The sequence below is a fragment of the Eucyclogobius newberryi genome, unplaced genomic scaffold (assembly GCF_026437365.1).
Source record: "Eucyclogobius newberryi isolate DKJ021-1_F unplaced genomic scaffold, fEucNew1.0.hap1 SCAF_10, whole genome shotgun sequence".
Lineage (NCBI taxonomy): Eukaryota > Metazoa > Chordata > Actinopteri > Gobiiformes > Gobiidae > Eucyclogobius > Eucyclogobius newberryi.
The window spans coordinates 22,101,549-22,120,877 of record NW_027315724.1 but is presented as its reverse complement, the minus strand read 5'-3'; the positions used below and the strand labels follow the sequence as shown (position 1 = coordinate 22,120,877).

Genomic DNA, 19,329 nt, shown 5'->3' with positions numbered 1-19,329 from the left:
TGTGTAACTTGAATTCAATGAGATATGGAGCTTTTCAGACCAGTTTCACACAGACGTCTGCTCCGGATGAAACCCACCTCTCCACTGGCCTTTGCTTTCGTAGAATGGCTGTTAAATTATGTATATTGGTGTGCTTCCTGTGGGAGGACAGTTGTACTCTGTGCCTTGTATTATAAATGAACATGAACAACAGCAGGATGGATAGAACACCTGGTGTCCTGGGGTAAGGTTACAGCCAATGGCAGTCAAAGTCATGCAGTTTTTCATATTGCAACTCACCCAGGGGACTGCCAAGGACATGTGTTTGAAGTCGGCCTTGGCTACCGCTCAGAATCACTCCCCATACCTTCTAACAAGCCTAAGTTTGTGTTTGTGGAGGACAGCAGCTCAAAGTCCTCCCTCATCAGTTTGTCATCTGTAGTGTTGCTTCAGAGAAACTTTGTCAGACACCTGTAAACTAGTACTCAACAATAGGGAAATAGTGGATTTGGTGAGTTCTGGTTCTTTCAGGCGCCTAATTGTTACTATGTTCAAGGTCAACATTGTCCTGTGAAGTCCACTCCGAGGTCAGTGTGAGCAAATGGGGCTCCGCTGTGGAAAGGAGCGGAGGCCTCGTTGGGCAGAGAGTGAGTGCAGCTGCTGGTGGTGTGTCTGGAGCAGAACTGATTTAAGGCCCCAGGCCACAGGAAGAAGACTGTTCTACACTCTAGGCACGTCCCTCAGACCAGCAGCAGAGGAAGCACTATTGCCATTCAACAACGGTAACTGCAGACACCTAAATGAGCCGGTTCTGTCCTGCAATGGCCAGTGTGGCAGTCCTCCACTCTGTGCTTGAGTCCCTATTGTCTCTAACAGTTCATGTTCTTCCATCTCTCTAGACCAGCAGTTTGAAATGTTTTGACCCATCTTTGGACTTTTCAGAAAATGTTTATTTTTATTGCCAATGAACAAAATTCACAAACATAGGAACAAAAAGGGCATGCAATAAAGAAAACCATTTTAAATATACTATTGGATAAAAATAAAAATAGGCTTACTCTGTACATAAAATTACAGTTAAATATACAGATGTAGTGCAGGAAGTGAACAGTGCAGTGAGTGATTCAATTATCGTTACAGTGTTAGGAAGTGTTCATGAGTCCAAAGGCAGAAGGAAAGAAACTGTTCTTGTGGCGAGAGGTTCTGATCCGGATGGACCGTAGCCTCCTGCCTGAGGGGAGTGGTCTCCTGCCTGAGGGGAGTGGCCTCCTGCCTGAGGGGAGTGTCTCAAATAGTCCATGTCCAGGGTGAGAAGTGTCGGCTGTGATCCGACCTGCTCGTCCCAGAGTCCTGGAGAGGTTCAGGTCCTGCAGAGATGGAAGTCTGCAGCGATCACCTTCTCAGCAGAGGCACAATGCACTGTAGTCTCTGTTTGTCCCTGGCTGTGGCTCCAGAGTACCACACGGTGATGGAGGAGGTGAGGATGGACTCAGTGATGGCCGTGTAGAACTGCACCATCACAGGGACTTCTCAGGGACTCTTAGTCCCTTCAATTAGTTTTTTTTTTTGAATTTTTGAATGATTTCAGAATCTTTCATGGCTGAGTCTGAGGTTGTGGTGTCCTCAGGCTGTTTACAAGTCTATTTATTCAATTATTTAGTCCACTTAGATTCTTCACTCCACATCCAGGTCAATTGATTTAGCAATAGGGTCCTAAAAGTCATAATGTTTGCCATTTCCTCACCACATAATGCATAAAATAGGCGAGTTGAAGCATGTCATCCAGAAATGAAAACCATAAGTCTTACTTATTGGGTGTATGGCTGAGCTGATGATGTCTATTTAAATGTTTCCTATTTAGATTTTCTGTCACTCAATTCCATTTTTTCTGTCAGCTTATTTTACAGCATTATTTTCTTTCTCTACCTTTCACTGATCCTCTTTGGTGTTCCTTGTACTTAGCCAGCAAAATCTTGTCTCAGATATTTTGTGCGCAGCTGTGTGTTTTGGTTTGCGCAAAGCTATTTAGGTTTTTGTGGGGGAAAGGATTAATTAACAATTGGTGGATTAGTGCTCTGTTTTGATCGAATCTCTTCACCTGCCTGAATGAAATTGAACAAGTCAATACTACTGTACATGAGTTGAAATCAGCGCAGACGTGTCTCTTCACTGCTGGCGTCACTGTACACCTTCATAGGGGACGTCTGCTTGTTAGCAGTGGCCTCATGTGAGGGCAGGGGGTTTGGGGGCTGGTCGGTGACAGCTTGTGAATTCTGAAAGCATTATCAGCCCCTCGCAGCCTGCCGGGCCCAGCTCACTGTTGCCTCTTTTCTCTCCTGTGCTTTGCGGTGAATATCAGTCTCCAATTGGGTTCATGGCACAGACTGATACAGAAGCTATATACCTTCAGAACTAGAGGCACAGGTCACCAATGGACACAGAGACAGTCCTATTACCCTACAGTCAATTTATCTTGATATTTTTGTGTGTGTTCCATGTTGCTTTGTCACATACCAGGGGCCTTGTTTATAAAGCACAAACCAAAGCCCAAAATGTGCGTACTTCCACGCAAACTCTGGAGCTTGCGTGGAAGGTGATCAAAGTTTGGGAAGAGGTGGGCAGAGCAGAGGTGAAATAGCGACACACATGGCAGGTTAGTCAAATATTTTATTACACCTGTGTTTTTTTAATCTGTGGCTCCTGATCCGTCCAGGTTTGCACTTTGTTGTTGGATGTTTTCTTCACAGAGCATCACCACAGATCTTTGTTTCCTTGTTGTTAGCTCCACATTAGCGCCGCTTTTAGCACAACTCTAACGCCCCAAATAATGTCGTTTTCTAATTTCTTTCTTCCACGTGTTTCCCAAAACCATACGTCTCTTTCCCCGCTCACACCTCTCTGCTCAAGTCTAGTTTAGTGAGTGTCGGCAACTTAAACAACTCTACTGTTATACTGTAACTTACACAGTAATCTTAACTTCTCACATGTAACGATCGGCCCGTCTGATCGTATCTTCAGTATTCTCTATGCATTTCTTAATTTAACTCAAACGTATTCTTTGTACAGAATAGAAATTGGCAGTACAAAAACCACAGTAAGGATGATCCCAACAGCTAAAATGTCTTCAAGATGTGTTGCTCCTAAAATCTTTGGAAATGGGACTATTATGTGTGTCTTGAAGATCCAATCATAGCAGTTCCGCTGTGTTGTAGAGCTGGCCTGTTCTGCTGTTTAAAGGGCGGATAAATCAAGTGCTTCCTCACACGTTTCCTCAGCTGTAGTGGCTCTTTGCAGCTGTCACACTTGTCCCCCTGCTTGTCCCTTTACCCAGATTACCTATAGGGATTGATGGATGTGCCAACGCAAAAAACTGAAAAATCCATACTGCTCTCCTGCCCTTTCTATATTGCATCGATTTCATGGTGAAATATCAATCTGCATATGTCATTTGGTTTGGCACTGCACACAAAAATGTTTAGAAATAAATTAAAGTTAAGCTGTATTGGTATTTCCAGGAGGAATTTAAGACTCTTTACAGAAAATATTACTATTAAAAATGTTTTAATATTCATTTATACATACATTTATACATACGTTCTGATATTGTTTTTGTGACCTGATGCAATACCGATACTCTGCCTCAGGGTCGTTGCCAATACCAAGCCTCCGATACCACAGTGTGTCTATAAAAACGCTCATCCTAATTATGAACGAAAGAGGTACACTGTCTTTTTTATTGTCATTATTAGTATTTAGTGTATTAGAGTATTTAAGAGGCTCAAGGCTGTGGCAATGGATACCAACCAATGGAACAACCTTAGTATCAAAGTTTTGAAAATAATATTTGTATGAAATTATCTTAATTTTATTTATATAGATATTTAGATGATGAGATGAGAAAGCGATTTTGCAAAAGTTTCCCGCAGGGCAAGAGCAGTTTGGCCAAATAATTTGCACACATAAAAATCCAGGCTCTCTCACTCCTGCAGAGGTTGTGTGTCATTTAAAATGTGCCTTGAAGCAACATCAGAATCACACATACTTTAGACGTTACTTTTGGACACTGGGAACACAAACCTTGAATTTATAGCCGTGGCAGTTTGTTGTTTTTAGACGGAGCAAAGTTTAAAAATATTCAACAGGCAATAATTTTCTTCTCCTTCTTAAAATGTCAATCAAAGATTGCATCGTGTGGCGTAGCTGTGCATGATGACACTCCAAAGCAACAGATGCACTGTATTTGATATGTAATCGGTTGTCACAACTCCAAAGATTTAATAGTTACAAGGCATCTAGAGCGTGAGGCCCAGCTGCACAATAAGGACTGTGGTCCTTGGGGCAATGTTGACAGGATATAGAATCTGTACCTTTGGCTTGTATATAGCAGCCTGAAGCTTTAAGGCCCCAAGAATAATGAAAAGAGAGGGAAAGGAGAGAAGAGAGCGAGTGCTGGAGCAACAATCGGGAACAATATCCTTTCTGCTCAAACTTTACACATGTCGGCACTTCACAAGTTCCCCCATTATTATTTATCGTACATCCCCTTCAAGAGCTTCAAAAATTCATTTGATCTAACCTTTCATTCTGGGCCTGCACTGTAAATTGTTCAAAGCAAGAAATATGCATTCTTAAAAACTGATGAGTGAATTCCTTGCCGAATAAAATTCTTCTTTGAACACAAAACTGCGAGTACAGAAGGACTTTTGAGGACAAAAGTTGGTAGTGGCACTTTTGGAACATTTTGGATACATTACATCCATCTGAACATCTCTTGATGGAGGCGTCTGTCAAATGGACCAAAGTCATCATCTCCACTCAAACCAGTAAACAACATAATAGCTAATGTGTCACCGGAATGAAGAGTAAACCAGAGTCGGCTTGTTTATCCTTCTACAGCTTCAGCACCATCTTTACATGCCATATGGTGCGATTAATTATGTCACAATTATTTATCTTCATAATTGTTTTCATCTACGCAAATTTACCACAGAAACACGTCCGAGTTTAATTCTCTCTAGGAAGTGTTCAAGTTTAAAACAATGACATGAGAATAAAGCTCATGCTGTATGTGACATTTACTTTCTCATTTACTGTGGAAAATGACTATTCTCGACGTCCTCGTGAATGCTGATGAGTTCAGGAAGTGGGGGAATAATACAGAAAGAACGTGTCCGGGGACAAAACATTTCAGCGCACGACATTCTCCACAATCCGAAACACAAACAACGAATGACGTATTACCGCGTTTAAATCCAGCCTAGATAGTAAGAATGTGCAGTAAAGTCATAAAGAGTAGCGGCGCGTTGATGCAGGCTTTTAGAATATGCAGGACGAGGGGAAATAGGTCGCTAGGGGAAACCGGAGCTGAAGTAGGCAGGACTTCCTGACGCATAGATATATCTTTTGAAATGTTTAAAAATCCCATAAGAGACCGACACCGAAAAGCATTTCCCAGGTTTATTCATGCATAAACTATCAATTATATAGATTTACAGATACCGTATTTTCTTGACTATAAGTTGCACCTTTTTTCATAGCTTTGGCCGGGGTGCGACTTATACTTATATTTACACTTATATACTTATACTCTGGCGCGACTTATATGTGATATTATTTGTTATTTTCACACTTGCAACCGCATTTCATGCACCAGTGCGACATATATATGTTTTTTTCTTCTCTATTATGCATTTTTTGGCTGGTGCGACTTATACACCAGTGCGACTTATGTTTTTTTCTTCTCTATTATGCATTTTTTTGGCTGGTGCGACTTATACACCAGTGCGACTTATGTTTTTTTCTTCTCTATTATGCATTTTTTGGCTGGTGCGACTTATACACCAGTGCGACTTATATATGTTTTTTTCTTCTCTATTATGCATTTTTTGGCTGGTGCGACTTATACACCAGTGCGACTTATGTTTTTTTCTTCTCTATTATGCATTTTTTTGGCTGGTGCGACTTATACACCAGTGCGACTTATATATGTTTTTTTCTTCTCTATTATGCATTTTTTGGCTGGTGCGACTTATACACCAGTGCGACTTATATATGTTTTTTTCTTCTCTATTATGCATTTTATGGCTGGTGCGACTTATACACCAGTGCGACTTATATTTTTTTCTTCTCTATTATGCATTTTTTTGGCTGGTGCGACTTATACACCAGTGCGACTTATATATGTTTTTTTCTTCTCTATTATGCATTTTTTGGCTGGTGCGACTTATACACCAGTGCGACTTATATTTGTTTTTTTCTTCTCTATTATGCATTTTTGGGCTGGTGCGACTTATACACCAGTGCGACTTATATTTGTTTTTTTCTTCTCTATTATGCATTTTTTGGCTGGTGCGACTTATACACCAGTGCGACTTATATATGTTTTTTTCTTCTCTATTATGCATTTTTTGGCTGGTGCGACTTATACAACAGTGCGACTTATATATGTTTTTTTCTTCTCTATTATGCATTTTTTGGCTGGTGCGACTTATACACCAGTGCGACTTATATTTGTTTTTTTCTTCTCTATTATGCATTTTTTGGCTGGTGCGACTTATACACCAGTGCGACTTATATTTGTTTTTTTCTTCTCTATTATGCATTTTTGGGCTGGTGCGACTTATACACCAGTACGACTTATATATTTTTTTCCTTCTCTCTATACACCAGTGCGACTTATATATATTTTTTTCTTCTCTATTATGCATTTTTGGGCTGGTGCATCTTATAATCCGGAAAATACTGTATATTTTTTTCTTCTTCTTGTCTCTCAGTGTGGAAGAAGAAGAAGACGAGCAGACTCCACATGTGTCTTCATCGTAAACCGTGGCTTCACTACTACATGTGTGCGTGAGATGAGGACAGGATAAGTGGCTGCTGCAACTATCCACATCAGACAGGCTCCTCTGCACCGCACGATGGATTAGAGCCCCACACCTCAGGAGATCAAAGGTGGGTAGAAGATGTTTGGTAATCAGCTGCCACTCACCTGCTCTGTTTAATGAACAGGTGGCCAGTCCGACAAGCGGCGCGTAAAGGAGGAGGAAACGAGTGCTCTGAGCGGGCGTGGCGTTCGCTATTGGCATTTGTGTGTGTCTGAACTGTTACTACTGCGCATCACAAAACAAAGTAAACTGACAAAACTTTGATTATAGTGGGAAGTCTCTCTATATGTTTCGATTTAAATGTTTTTTTTTAATGATAATTTCTAATCAACACATCGTAATTCAAATTAAGGTTTTTAATTAAGATCTTTATTGACTTTTTTTTCCAAATGTTGCAGTGAGGATTAAAAATATGAGCAGAACTGTCACCGATTTTCCCTGTTACACGAAATGACATTAAGCTCTCTCGACTCATTATCTCTTTCTAATTATAAGTCAGTGGTAGCTTCATTTGTGTAGGGTGCTGTCTTCTGATGTTTAGTTCAAACAAAATGATATAAAACTAAGTTAAGATGATCAGCAGATTGAGGTTCCTGATGGCATTTTGCACCTTATTTACAATTATAAACTGCACATATTATTAATCGATATGTAAATGAGTGAACTGCATTAACAGAGGAAGTGCAAATCTTTGCTGTTGCTTTTGTAGAAATACCACAGAGTGTCTTTGAGAGAGTAGCCATACAGGACAGAATATGTTCACTATTAATAATTAGGTAATAACGTATTAATAAAGTCTCCAAAAGTTGACACCATCTTTACACCATGCTGATTGTGAACTAGGGCTCAACGATTTTGCCTCGCGAGATTTTTTTGAATAATAAATTTTGAATAAATGCTATATTGAATTTTACTACCATTATTTTCACTGTGAAAAGACGCTGTCCAAAACAACATCTGATCTGACATATTGTTTAAATAGAAATGATAGATAAGGTCAAGTTATTAGGTTAACAGATGCGTGGTATGTGTGAGTGATGAGCAGCAGTATGTTAGGACGGCTACGGGAAGTAAGTATTTTATAATGCAAATCAAAGTTATATTCTAGAGTGACTTAGTGGCCATATCTAACAGTGTCTTTGAGTGCACGGTTAGGGCTTATACTGCTCATTACCTCCTTCTGAAGACCTATAATCTGAGCCCCACTTGATATGTAAAACTGGACTATAATGTGGGCTTTACATTTATCTCCTTGGCACATTGTTTACTGCTTTGTTTATGCACTTGCCGTTTCTATCGAACTTCCCTGTTTGGAGGAACACGGTGGCATCATCAGATAAACCAGGTTCATTTCAGAGCCAGTTTTCCGTGCTCTGGACCGTGCCTGTTCTTGGGATGCAGTTGTATATTTCAGGTTAATGAACTGTGGGTATTTTTGGAGTTTCCTGCTTTCCTCCTGTGTGGCTGCTGGGCTCAGTGCGCCGACTCGTCCTCCTTTGGTGCTGCTCCTGAGAAGAGGAGATAAGGCTGTGATGTTTGTCTGCTCACTGGCAGATTACTGAGGCCGACAGGTGCGAGACTCCGGCACCTGCAGCAGACTGGCGACTACAGTAAACCACCAGCGTTTATGTCGTCAAGTGTCTTTAGAGTTGATTTATTTAACTGTTTTCGAGAGTATTGCCGACTCTTGGCAAATGCTTGGATGTATTCAAAGCAGAAGCAGTAATTTTGATTTGTTTTTCATGTCTTTGCAGTGAAAAAAGAGCTTTGATGGTGGAGAAATTATGCAATTTATTAGATGATTCGATGAGGAAATTTAAACCTGAGTTTTTTAATAGAGTCTAAAATGTGAAAAGACAACTGAGAATTTAGTTTGAAAGTAGAAGTAAAAGAAGCAATTGTAGTAACACAGGGTGATAAATAGAATGAACATAATTAATTTGGGTCTTTTCACAAATAAATTATGGTTAAATGGTTTATTGTTGTTTGCTGTGTGCACAGAGCGGCAAACATGAACTCTTATCACACTTCTCCCTCTATTTTTAAAGAATGAACAAACTAAAACTCACAAGGCTTTATCACTTGATTAGGAGCTTCTAGCGTCACAGCTTTGGCTCCTCTGTCCCACATCTGTCCCTCCTCTGTCCCTCCTCTGTCCCACATCTGTCCCTCCTCTGTCCCTCCTCCGTCTCTCCTCTGCCCCTCCTCTGTCCCTCCTCTGTCCCACATCTGTCCCTCCTCTGTCCCTCCTCCGTCTCTCCTCTGCCCCTCCTCTGTCCCTCCTCTGTCCCTCCTCTGTCTCTCCTCTGTCCCTCCTCTGTCCCTCCTCTGTCTCTCCTCTGTCCCTCCTCTGCCCCTCCTCTGTCCCTCCTCTGTCCCACATCTGTCCCTCCTCTGTCCCACATCTGTCCCTCCTCTGTCCCTCCTCTGTCTCTCCTCTGTCCCTCCTCTGTCCCTTCTCTGTCCCTCCTTTGTCCCTTCTCTGTCTCTCCTTTGTCCCTCTTCTGTCTCTCCTCTGTCCCTCTTCTGTCTCTCCTCTGTACTTCCTCTATCCCCCCTGTCCCTCCTTGGTTTCTCTGTGTCTCTGTCCCTCAGCGCAACTTTGTCAGCCCTAAATATTTGTTGTTATACATTATGCATTTTTTCCTTTTGCCCTGAACTTAATGTAAATCTTCTATTTATTTATTTTGTTGTGATGCACGTTTATTTTGTTATGATTCACACACAAAATATTAGTTGAATTGAGGTTAAATTACTTCCCCAAACTAAAGCCATTGAAACACAATTGGATCACTGCTTGGTCTTAGCCTGTGTGTGCGTGTGTATGTGTAGGTTTGTGTGCATGTGTGTGCGTTTGTGTGCATATGTGTGCATATGTGTGCGTATGTGTGCATATGTGTGCGTATGTGTGCGTATGTGTGCGTATGGCTGTGTATGTGTGTGTATGTGTGCGTTTGTGTGCGTATGGCTGTGTATGTGTGTGTATGTGTGCATATGTGTGCATATGTGTGCGTATGGCTGTGTATGTGTGTGTATGTGTGCGTTTGTGTGCGTATGGCTGTGTATGTGTGTGTATGTGTGCATATGTGTGCGTATGTGTGCGTATGGCTGTGTATGTGTGTGTATGTGTGCGTTTGTGTGCGTATGGCTGTGTATGTGTGTGTATGTGTGAGTTTGTGTGCGTATGGCTGTGTATGTGTGTGCATGTGTGCGTTTGTGTGCATATGGCTGTGTATGTGTGTGTATGTGTGCGTTTGTGTGCGTATGGCTGTGTATGTGTGTGTGTGTATGTGTGCGTTTGTGTGCGTATGGCTGTGTATGTGTGTGTATGTGTGCGTTTGTGTGCATATGGCTGTGTATGTGTGTGTGTGTATGTGTGCGTTTGTGTGCGTATGGCTGTGTATGTGTGTATGTGTGCGTTTGTGTGCATATGACTGTGTATGTGTGTGTGTATGTGTGCGTTTGTGTGTGTATGTGTGCATATGTGTGCGTATGGCTGTGTATGTGCGTGTATGTGTGCGTTTGTGTGCGTATGGCTGTGTATGTGTGCGTTTGTGTGCATATGTGTGCGTTTGTGTGCACATGTGTGCGTATGTGTGCATATGTGTGCGTATGTGTGCGTATGGCTGTGTATGTGTGTGTTTGTGTGCATATGTGTGCGTATGTGTGCGTATGGCTGTGTATGTGTGTGTATGTGTGCGTATGGCTGTGTATGTGTGTGCATGTGTGCGTTTGTGTGCGTATGGCTGTGTATGTGTGTGTATGTGTGCGTTTGTTTGCATATGGCTGTGTATGTGTGTGTATGTGTGCGTTTGTGTGCGTTTGTGTGTGTATGTGTGCATATGTGTGCGTATGGCTGTGTATGTGTGTGTATGTGTGCGTTTGTGTGCGTATGGCTGTGTATGTGTGTGTATGTGTGCGTTTGTGTGCATATGTGTGCGTTTGTGTGCACATGTGTGCGTATGTGTGCATATGTGTGCGTATGTGTGCGTATGGCTGTGTATGTGTGCGTTTGTGTGCTTATGTGTGCATATGTGTGCGTATGTGTGCGTATGTGTGCATATGTGTGCGTATGTGTGCATATGTGTGCGTATGGCTGTGTATGTGTGCGTATGTGTGCGTTTGTATGCGTATGGCTATGTATGTGTGTGTGCGTTTGTGTGCGTATGGCTGTGTATGTGTGCGTTTGTGTGCATATGTGTGCGTTTGTGTGCACATGTGTGCGTATGTGTGCATATGTGTGCGTATGTGTGCGTATGGCTGTGTATGTGTGCGTTTGTGTGCATATGTGTGCGTTTGTGTGCATATGTGTGCGTTTGTGTGCGTATGTGTGCGTTTGTGTGCCTGCGGCGACAGCTGTCTCAAGTGGTGTGCAGCGAGGAATGATATTGTTCCATCATTTGGAGATGCGCTCTAATCCCATTTACAAATTGGAAGGACCAGCAGTCACACTTGGACAGTAACTGGCGGCTGTCGGGAGGCAGGCTGTCTGATAGATCAGAACTCTCTGCTGCTGGAGCCAATGATAATGGGTCAGAAAGGTCAGAGCTGGATTAGGACGGTCTGTGGGCGCTGACAGTCCAGAGGCCGCTGGGTAACACCAGTGTGCTCCACTTGGGTCTGTTGGTAATCGACCAAGTTACAGCCTGGTCAGACATGATTAGCTACAAAATCTGACACATCTAGACTTGGAAGACTTGGAAATATCCACAGTACGACATTTAACCTTTCTATTTTCCTTTTATATAGGGTGTTATTGCTAAAAACAAACAAACAAACAAACAAACAAACACACAAACTGTTTAATATACTATGAGCAGATCTGACCTCCACAGATTTGACTCATATCTCATACACGTGTGGAGGCCGCAAGAGTTCAAAAGTACCAAATGTAATGAGAGTAGCTCAGATGGCCCTCGCAGCGCTGTGGAGGAGGTCCATTTGGAGTTTATTTTAATAGGACACCGCAGCTCTCCACAGTCTTTTTCTTATGCACATGCTTATTTATTGCATTCACACCCGGTATGGAAAGAGCCTGAGACCAGGGCTTGATTTATAATGTGATATTTGCTGGAACACTGGGGCTGGGGAACACCTTTTCTTTTATTTAAATCCCAAGTTGGTAAGTTGGTATCAACTCAAACAATTGTGTTGTTCAGACCAAGAGCCTTCAGTGCAGTGTAATAATAATCTTTCTTAGTTCTTCATTTGAGCAGATTTGTTTGAAGTAGTTTTGTACATTTGATGACAGGGCTGAGCTTGTCACGTAGCTCTAATCTCACAGTGCCATTTAGCATTTAGTAAATACGTGACATAGGCTTGATAACAACATATCCAATTACTATGAGCTTTATCTTTAGAGACAGATACAGCGTTTTTGTAGGTGTTTAAGAACTGATAACTTAAATTAACGGAGTGATGTAATTGATTGGATCGACCCGGGCAAATTGCTCCAGTCATTTGGGGCTCTAAATGTTAATGCTCTACGACTAATTTTCTTTTTAGCGAAGGAACTTGAAAATGAATAAATAAATGTAGAAATGAATTAAATGTACATCTAAAGGGAATCAAGAACTGTATTAGAAGTAATTTAACATATAAATGCAAATTGGAGAAAACAGGTTCAGTGGTTTAGGTAAACATTTAGGTAAAATCTCAATCTTTGGTTGAAGACAAATTACCACAAAAACACGACACACAAAAGGCAAAATGGGGCGTCGACTTTATAAAACACGATGAAACGATATAGAACAACAGACTTTGTTTACTCCATAATATAAAACCAATGCTACTCATACAACACTACTTCAAATGTGCTAAAATCTCCCTCCCCTTCCCACATAAAGTACCATAATACATGATGATGAAGCCTTGAATTATGTCATTTGTGCATCTATTGCAGATTTACGGTAATAAAAAACTGCAGAGAGCGGCCGATCTGAGGCGTTTTGTGCGTGTCCACTAATTACTGGATTAGACAATTACATTTTTCGGATCGGTGGCGGCTGAAAATTGAGAAAAACAGGAATGCGTTTCGGTAAATGCCAGATCAAATTAAGCCCTGGCTGTGACGCAGCAGCACAAGAACACCAGTCCAACACAGCAGTCGCAGTGTCCGAGCGAGGCTTGAAGTTTAATGTCAAACTGTGAGACATTCCTTTTAAAACATTATCATTCCCATGGTGGACCCAGAAAAGTTATATATTGCACCTTTAAATAACTTAATCTGTGGCAAAAAGAGGCAAACGCGGCAAAAAGAGGCAAACGTGGGCGGGGTGGAACATCGTGAATACAGATGTTATTAGCTCATATATATTGAGTTTTCACCATCAGATTCATTGACCCAGAGACCTTTATGACAAAACCAGTGCGTTTTAATTGCCCCCACATTCTGAAGAGCAGCGAGTGAAGAATGATGAATGAATGCTCCTGCTTGATTTGGTGTCTCCTGCTCTGGGCCTGCTGATCACACTGAATAAGTCTCCTATGGCTGCGCAGCTAGAGAGCATTTACACACAGTAAAGAGACAATTTACTGTTGAATAAAGGCACAGTTAGCACATGACTGACAGGTCCTTATCATGGCCCCCGCCGGCTGATCCCAGTTGAAAGGGGGTCAGGCTGAATTAAAGACTAGCTAATTAGAATGTCCAGGGAACACAACAGACCTCTTTTTAGTTATCTCATGTGCAGCTGTGCAAAGAGGAGTGAGATGCAGAGGTTAAATATGCATTGTCCCGTGAGATGAACTTACCTCAGGGTACAAATTACAGTGTCTTCTCACATCATATCACTCATTGTGAGGTCAACAGCCGTCTGGGCTAATGCGTTGTAGTCTTTGGAGTTGAGTCAGGCCATAACTCACATTGAAACAACAAAGATCTTTAGATGGACCTGTCCTGAAGCAAATACTCTATACTTAAGTTACACATGGTCTGCCTTGCTGTTCATGGGCCATGGCCATGGGGAGGTTGATATGAGCTTTGAGGCTGCACAGTCTTGCAAGAGTTAGACTCCAAAATGACTGCAGCTACTCACAAGTTTCGGGGCAAAGGTGTTTCGTGCTGGCCAACACTGTGAAATCAGCCTAATGAAATGCTTCTCAATAATCACCTCGAGAGGTTAGGCTTAAGATGGATGAGTCTGATCTCTGCCTGTGTCCCTGAGAAGCACCATCATGCACCTGGCCCAGGCAGAGAGAAGTCTCCATCTGTCCACCTAAATGACCCAGGATAATTCCTCCAAGACTTCAAAAAGACTCCCCCATGTGTCAATTAAATTATTGAACTCATATCTAAAAAAGTCAAGAGAAGAGCCAAGGCCAATTGTATTGTAGAAGTTTGCAAGACTAAGGGATCACTTCAATAAAACCTTTTTCGCCTTTATGTTTTAGTGTGTACACAATTTGTCGAATTGGAATGCTGATTAATCCTTAACCAGTTTAATTTATGTTCAAAGCACAGTTTTAGTTTTCAGTTTTACTTCACATCTAATTTGTTACTGTCTTGTGTTCTTGGTGCAGTTGCCCACGTGAGGTTTGGGAGGACATAAATCACAGCTTAGTTGCTTCGTAGGTCAGCAGTGATCTGCAGAAGAAGCTCCAGGAGGTGAATGCTGCAGTTGCACTTCAACAGTGTTAGTCTTAGAGAACAAGTCAGAAAGAAAAATGGAGGATACTTTTTTTGTATGTGTGTGTGTGTGTGTGTGTGTGTGTGTGTGTGTGTGTATGTATGTATGTATGTATGTATGTGTGTGTATGTGTGTGTGTATATATATATGTATGTGTGTGTGTGTGTGTGTGTGTGTGTGTATATATATATGTATGTGTGTGTGTGTGTGTATGTGTGTGTGTGTGTGTGTGTGTGTGTGTGTGTGTATGTATGTATGTATGTGTGTATGTATATATGTATGTATGTGTGTATGTGTGTGTGTACGTATGTATGTATGTGTGTGTATGTGTGTTTGTATGTATGTATGTATGTATGTGTGTGTGTGTGCGTATATGTATGTGTGTGTGTGTGTGTGTGTGTGTATGTGTGTGTATATATATATATATATATATATATATATATATATATATATATATATATATATATATATATATATATATATATAAAAGATAAGATATTCCTTTATTGTCCCACATGGGGAAATTTCATATATATATATATATATATATATATGTATGTATGTATGTATGTATGTATGTGTGTGTATGTATGTATGTATGTATGTATGTATGTGTGTGTGTAAGATAAGATAATCCTTTATTGTCCCACATGGGAAATTTCATTGGTGCAACGCAGGTAGATACAGAGGTAGATACAGAAGAAAAGAACAGATAACTTATAGAAAGTTTGAAAAACACTCTCAGTAGAAGATCTCTTATAAACAAAAACTCCTATAGACAAAAACTCCCATTACCCAACAAGGGATGGAGGGGGAAAAAAACATTAAAGATAAAAATAAATAAATAAATAAATAAACAAATACCATTGCATGTGATCACGACAGCAATTGCACATGAATTGCACATGAATTTCACAGTAATTGCACATGAATCACGACAGTAATTGCACATATGATGGAATTGCACATGGTTTGGTCAGTATTGCGAGTGTTCAGGACTAACAGTGTTTGTTATAAAGTCTGACAGCAGCAGGAAGGAAAGACCTGCGAAACCTTTCCTTCCCACAGCGAGGGTGGATCAGTCTCTCACTGAAGCTGCTCTCCAGAGTGGACAGAGTGTCCTGCAGGGGGTGAGACTCATGGTCAAGCATATATGTGAATCTAGCCAGGACCCTTCTGTCCCCCACCTCCTGCACCGAGTCCAGAGCGCAGCCCAGGACGGAGCTGGACTTCTTGATGACTTTGTCCAACTTCTTCCTCTCCCTCTCTGTGATGCTGCTGCTCCAGCAGGCCACACTGTACAGGAGCTGATGCCACCACAGAGTCATAGAAGGTCTTCAGGAGTGGCCCTGTCACTCCAAAAGACCTGAGTCTCCTCAGGAGGTAGAGCCGACTCTGGCTCTTCCTGTACAGTCTGTGTTATGAGTCCAGTCCAGTTTGTGGTTCAGATGAACACCCAGGTACTTGTATGAGTCCACTCTCTCAATGTCCCTTCCCTGGATGTTCACTGGTGAGGGGGCAGTGGGGTGGTGTCTGCGGAAGTCCACCACCATCTCCTTGGTCTTCCCCGCGTTGATGAGGAGGTGGTTCCGCTGACACCAGTCCACAAAGTCCTGCGCCAGTCCCCTGTACTCCGCGTCATCGTCGTCCGTGATGAGTCCGATGATGGCAGAGTCATCAGAGAACTTCTGCAGGACACAGCTGTCCGTGTCATGTCTGAAGTCTGCAGTGTAGAGGGTGAAGAGAAAGGGCGCGAGGACAGTGCCCTGGAGCGCCCCCACACTGCAGGTCCGAGTGTCAGACACACAGTCCCGTGCTCTCACAAACTGGGGTTGGTCTGTGAGGTAGTCCAGGATCCACTCTGCCAGGTCATACTCCACACCAGCCGTCTCCAGCTTGTCCCTCAGGGGCAGCGGCTGGATGGTGTTGAAGGCGCTGGAAAGATCGAAGAACAGGATCCTCACAGAGCTGCCAGGCTTTTCCAGGTGAGAGAGAGAGCGGTGCAGCAGGGAGATGACGGCGTCCTCCACTCCGATGCCAGGCCGATATGCAAAATGCAGCGGGTCCATGGCTGAGCTCACGGTGGAGCGGAGGTGGTCCAGGACCAGTCGTTGAGGTCTTTGGCGCGCGGTGTCTTGGGCAGGAGGTACCACCCTCAGCTTCAGGCCCATGTTGAAGACATGCTCCATAACTCCATCTTCATCTGCACAGGACTTAAGGAGCTGATGCCGTCAGGTCCTGCCGCCTTCCTCACTTTAATTCTCTTCAGCTCACTCCTCACCTGTGCTGCTGTGACAGTCAGTGGTTGGCAGAGGGACTGTGTGCCGGGGGGATGGGTGAGTCCAGGCGAAGTGGGGAGATGATGGTCCGGGGCAGAGAAGTGAAGAGGAACAGATGCAGGGCATTGTCCAGCTGTGGAAGAGGGAGTATGCAGCTGTGCGGGGGGAGGGGCGGGTGTCCGATCAAATCTCAAGAAGTGAGCATTTAAATCATTCACCCACTGTAGATCCCCCTCTGTCTGGGCAGGGGGGATTTTGAAGCCCGAGATGGTTTTCAGGCTTCTCCACACTCCCTGAATGTTCTTCTGCTGCAGCTGCTCCTCCATCCTCCTCTTGTAGCTGGCCTCAGCCTGCCTGATCTTCCTCCTCAGCTCCTTCTGCACAGTCCTCAGCTCCTCCTTGTTCCCTGACATGAAGGCTCTCTTCTTCTCCTTCAGCAGAGCCTTCAGTTCACGGTTAATCCATGGCTTATTGTTTGGAAAACACCGCACCGTCCGGACACCACAGGCTGCCTGCGCACAATGGGTTCATACACAGGCCTCAGATGTACAAGGTTGTGATCCGAACTGTATGTGTGTGTGTGTGTGTGTGTGTGTGTGTGTGTGTGTGTGTGTGTGTGTGTGTGTGTGTGTGTGTGTGTGTGTGTGTGTGTGTGTGTGTGTGTGTGTGTGTGTGTGTGTGTGTGTGTATGTATGTATGTATGTATGTATGAATGAAAGACCGAATGTCTGGGACGCAGTCTCAAAACAGCAGATCAAACGCTTGGACTGGAGCCGGGAGGCGTGGCTACGAGCTGTAATGAATGTACCTGCGACGAATGTCTAATGAAGTAGTGACTGAACTTTGGCTAAGCTCCACTAATGAGCTATATAACTGTCGTTGTTAGTACATTAGCAAACTCACATGCAGCTCTGACTAATGGGAGAACATGCAGCTGATCACAGTGGACAGACTTCAGCTTTAGAGCCATGCCACATTTATCTTTTATCTCTCTATTTAATTATTGTATTAAACAAACATGAGGTAAATACAGGAAGGTGGATTATTTTAAATTTTTTATATAATTTGAGTTGACCATTTACACTCGTTTTTTGTATGTTCTTTTTACTTTAAAAATGTCATATTACTCCATTTTGTCTTTGTTTTGTGTTTGTAATTCCATGTCTTCCATTGGAACCTATTAATGACTCACCAAGAGAACTACCTGAAAATCCACATTGACATAACATATTTGACTGATTTGCCATATTCACTTAACCTTTCAAATTTGTCTTTGCAATTGTCTCCGCGCTGACAGTCGAGATTAGGACTTGATTCAGTCTTCAAACATTTTCCCGTTGATGTGATTCTAGTAGTCATCTCTTCTATTCAGTATTTTCTGTAACAAACAACATACACACTGTGTCCTTGAGCTCCAAAAGTTTTCCACGTTGAAGAAAGGCGAGAGATCTTTCTGATACATTACCCTCTGTGTCCCCTCGCCGCTCTCTCGCTGAATCCCTTTGCCACTTTCTCTTTTTATATTACCCACGGAAACACACAAACACAGTGTTCTCAAACTCCTGCTGCTATTTATAGACAGAATGTGTTTCCAAAAAGTTGTAGCAGCTCTGTAGACCGAGCAGAGATGTTCTCTAACTATATATAACTATAATGGTGCAAGTTCATCGTCAACAAGTCTGTTTGGCACAATCGTGCAGACAGTACTGTAAATATTTTGAAACGCACATTAATATTGAAAAGTGCTCTTGAAATGATGCTTGTCTGAATGTATCAAGTACTTGGTCCAATTCTGTTTACTCTTTATGCTGCCGTTAGGTCACATTAACAGAAAGCATGGCATTCATTTCCTCTATATTTATCAATGAAACCCGATCAGAGCGATCAAGTAGACAGACTTATTGCTTGTGTGAAGGATAAAACCTGGATGACACTTAATTAGCTGCTTCTTAACCCTGAAAAAAATTAGGTAATTGTACTGGGCCATAAACATCTATGAGACGCTTTATCTGTGTAGCCTTCAGTTCTACTGTAAGAAACCTTTGACCAGGAGCTCTCTTTTAAAGCGCATATAAATTAAGCCTGTAAAATAGCCTATTTCCTTAACAAAAATCAGTAAAGTCTTGCTTAAAAACCATCCATCCATCCATTTTCTACCGCTTGTTCCCTTTCGGGGTCGCGGGTGACTGGAGCCTATCCCAGTGACTTCGGGCCTTAGGCAGGGTACACCCTGGACAGTGGCCAACTTGTCGCAGGGCCAACACAGAGACATAACAGACAGTTCACGCTCACATTCATTCACTAGGGCCAATTTTAGAGTCACCAATTTTGCCTAACACATGCATGTCTTTGGACGGTGGGAGGAGCCGGAGAAGATGCAGACTCCACCCAGAGAGATCATGTGATGTTGGCCTGGTCCGGGAATCGAACCCATGATCTCCTTCTTGGGAGGCAAGAGCGCTAACCGCCTTTGCCACCGTGCACCCCAACATGCATGCATTTGTAACATCTAGATTGGACTACTGTAACTGTAAAAATCTGTAAAAAGCTTTCAACTGG

At 42.6% G+C, this 19,329-nt stretch overlaps 1 protein-coding gene across 2 annotated transcripts in view; it reads left to right on the top strand.

The window, feature by feature from the left end:
- Nucleotides 1–6,762: 6,762 nt before the first annotated feature.
- Nucleotides 6,763–19,329, top strand: part of grik4 (glutamate receptor, ionotropic, kainate 4) — a 194,165-nt gene continuing 181,598 nt past the window's right edge. For both annotated transcript variants that reach the window (XM_072462977.1, XM_072462969.1), the window contains exon 1: nucleotides 6,763–6,930. The gene's annotated coding sequence lies outside the window, so the exon portion shown is untranslated. The remainder of the gene's footprint in view (nucleotides 6,931–19,329) is intronic.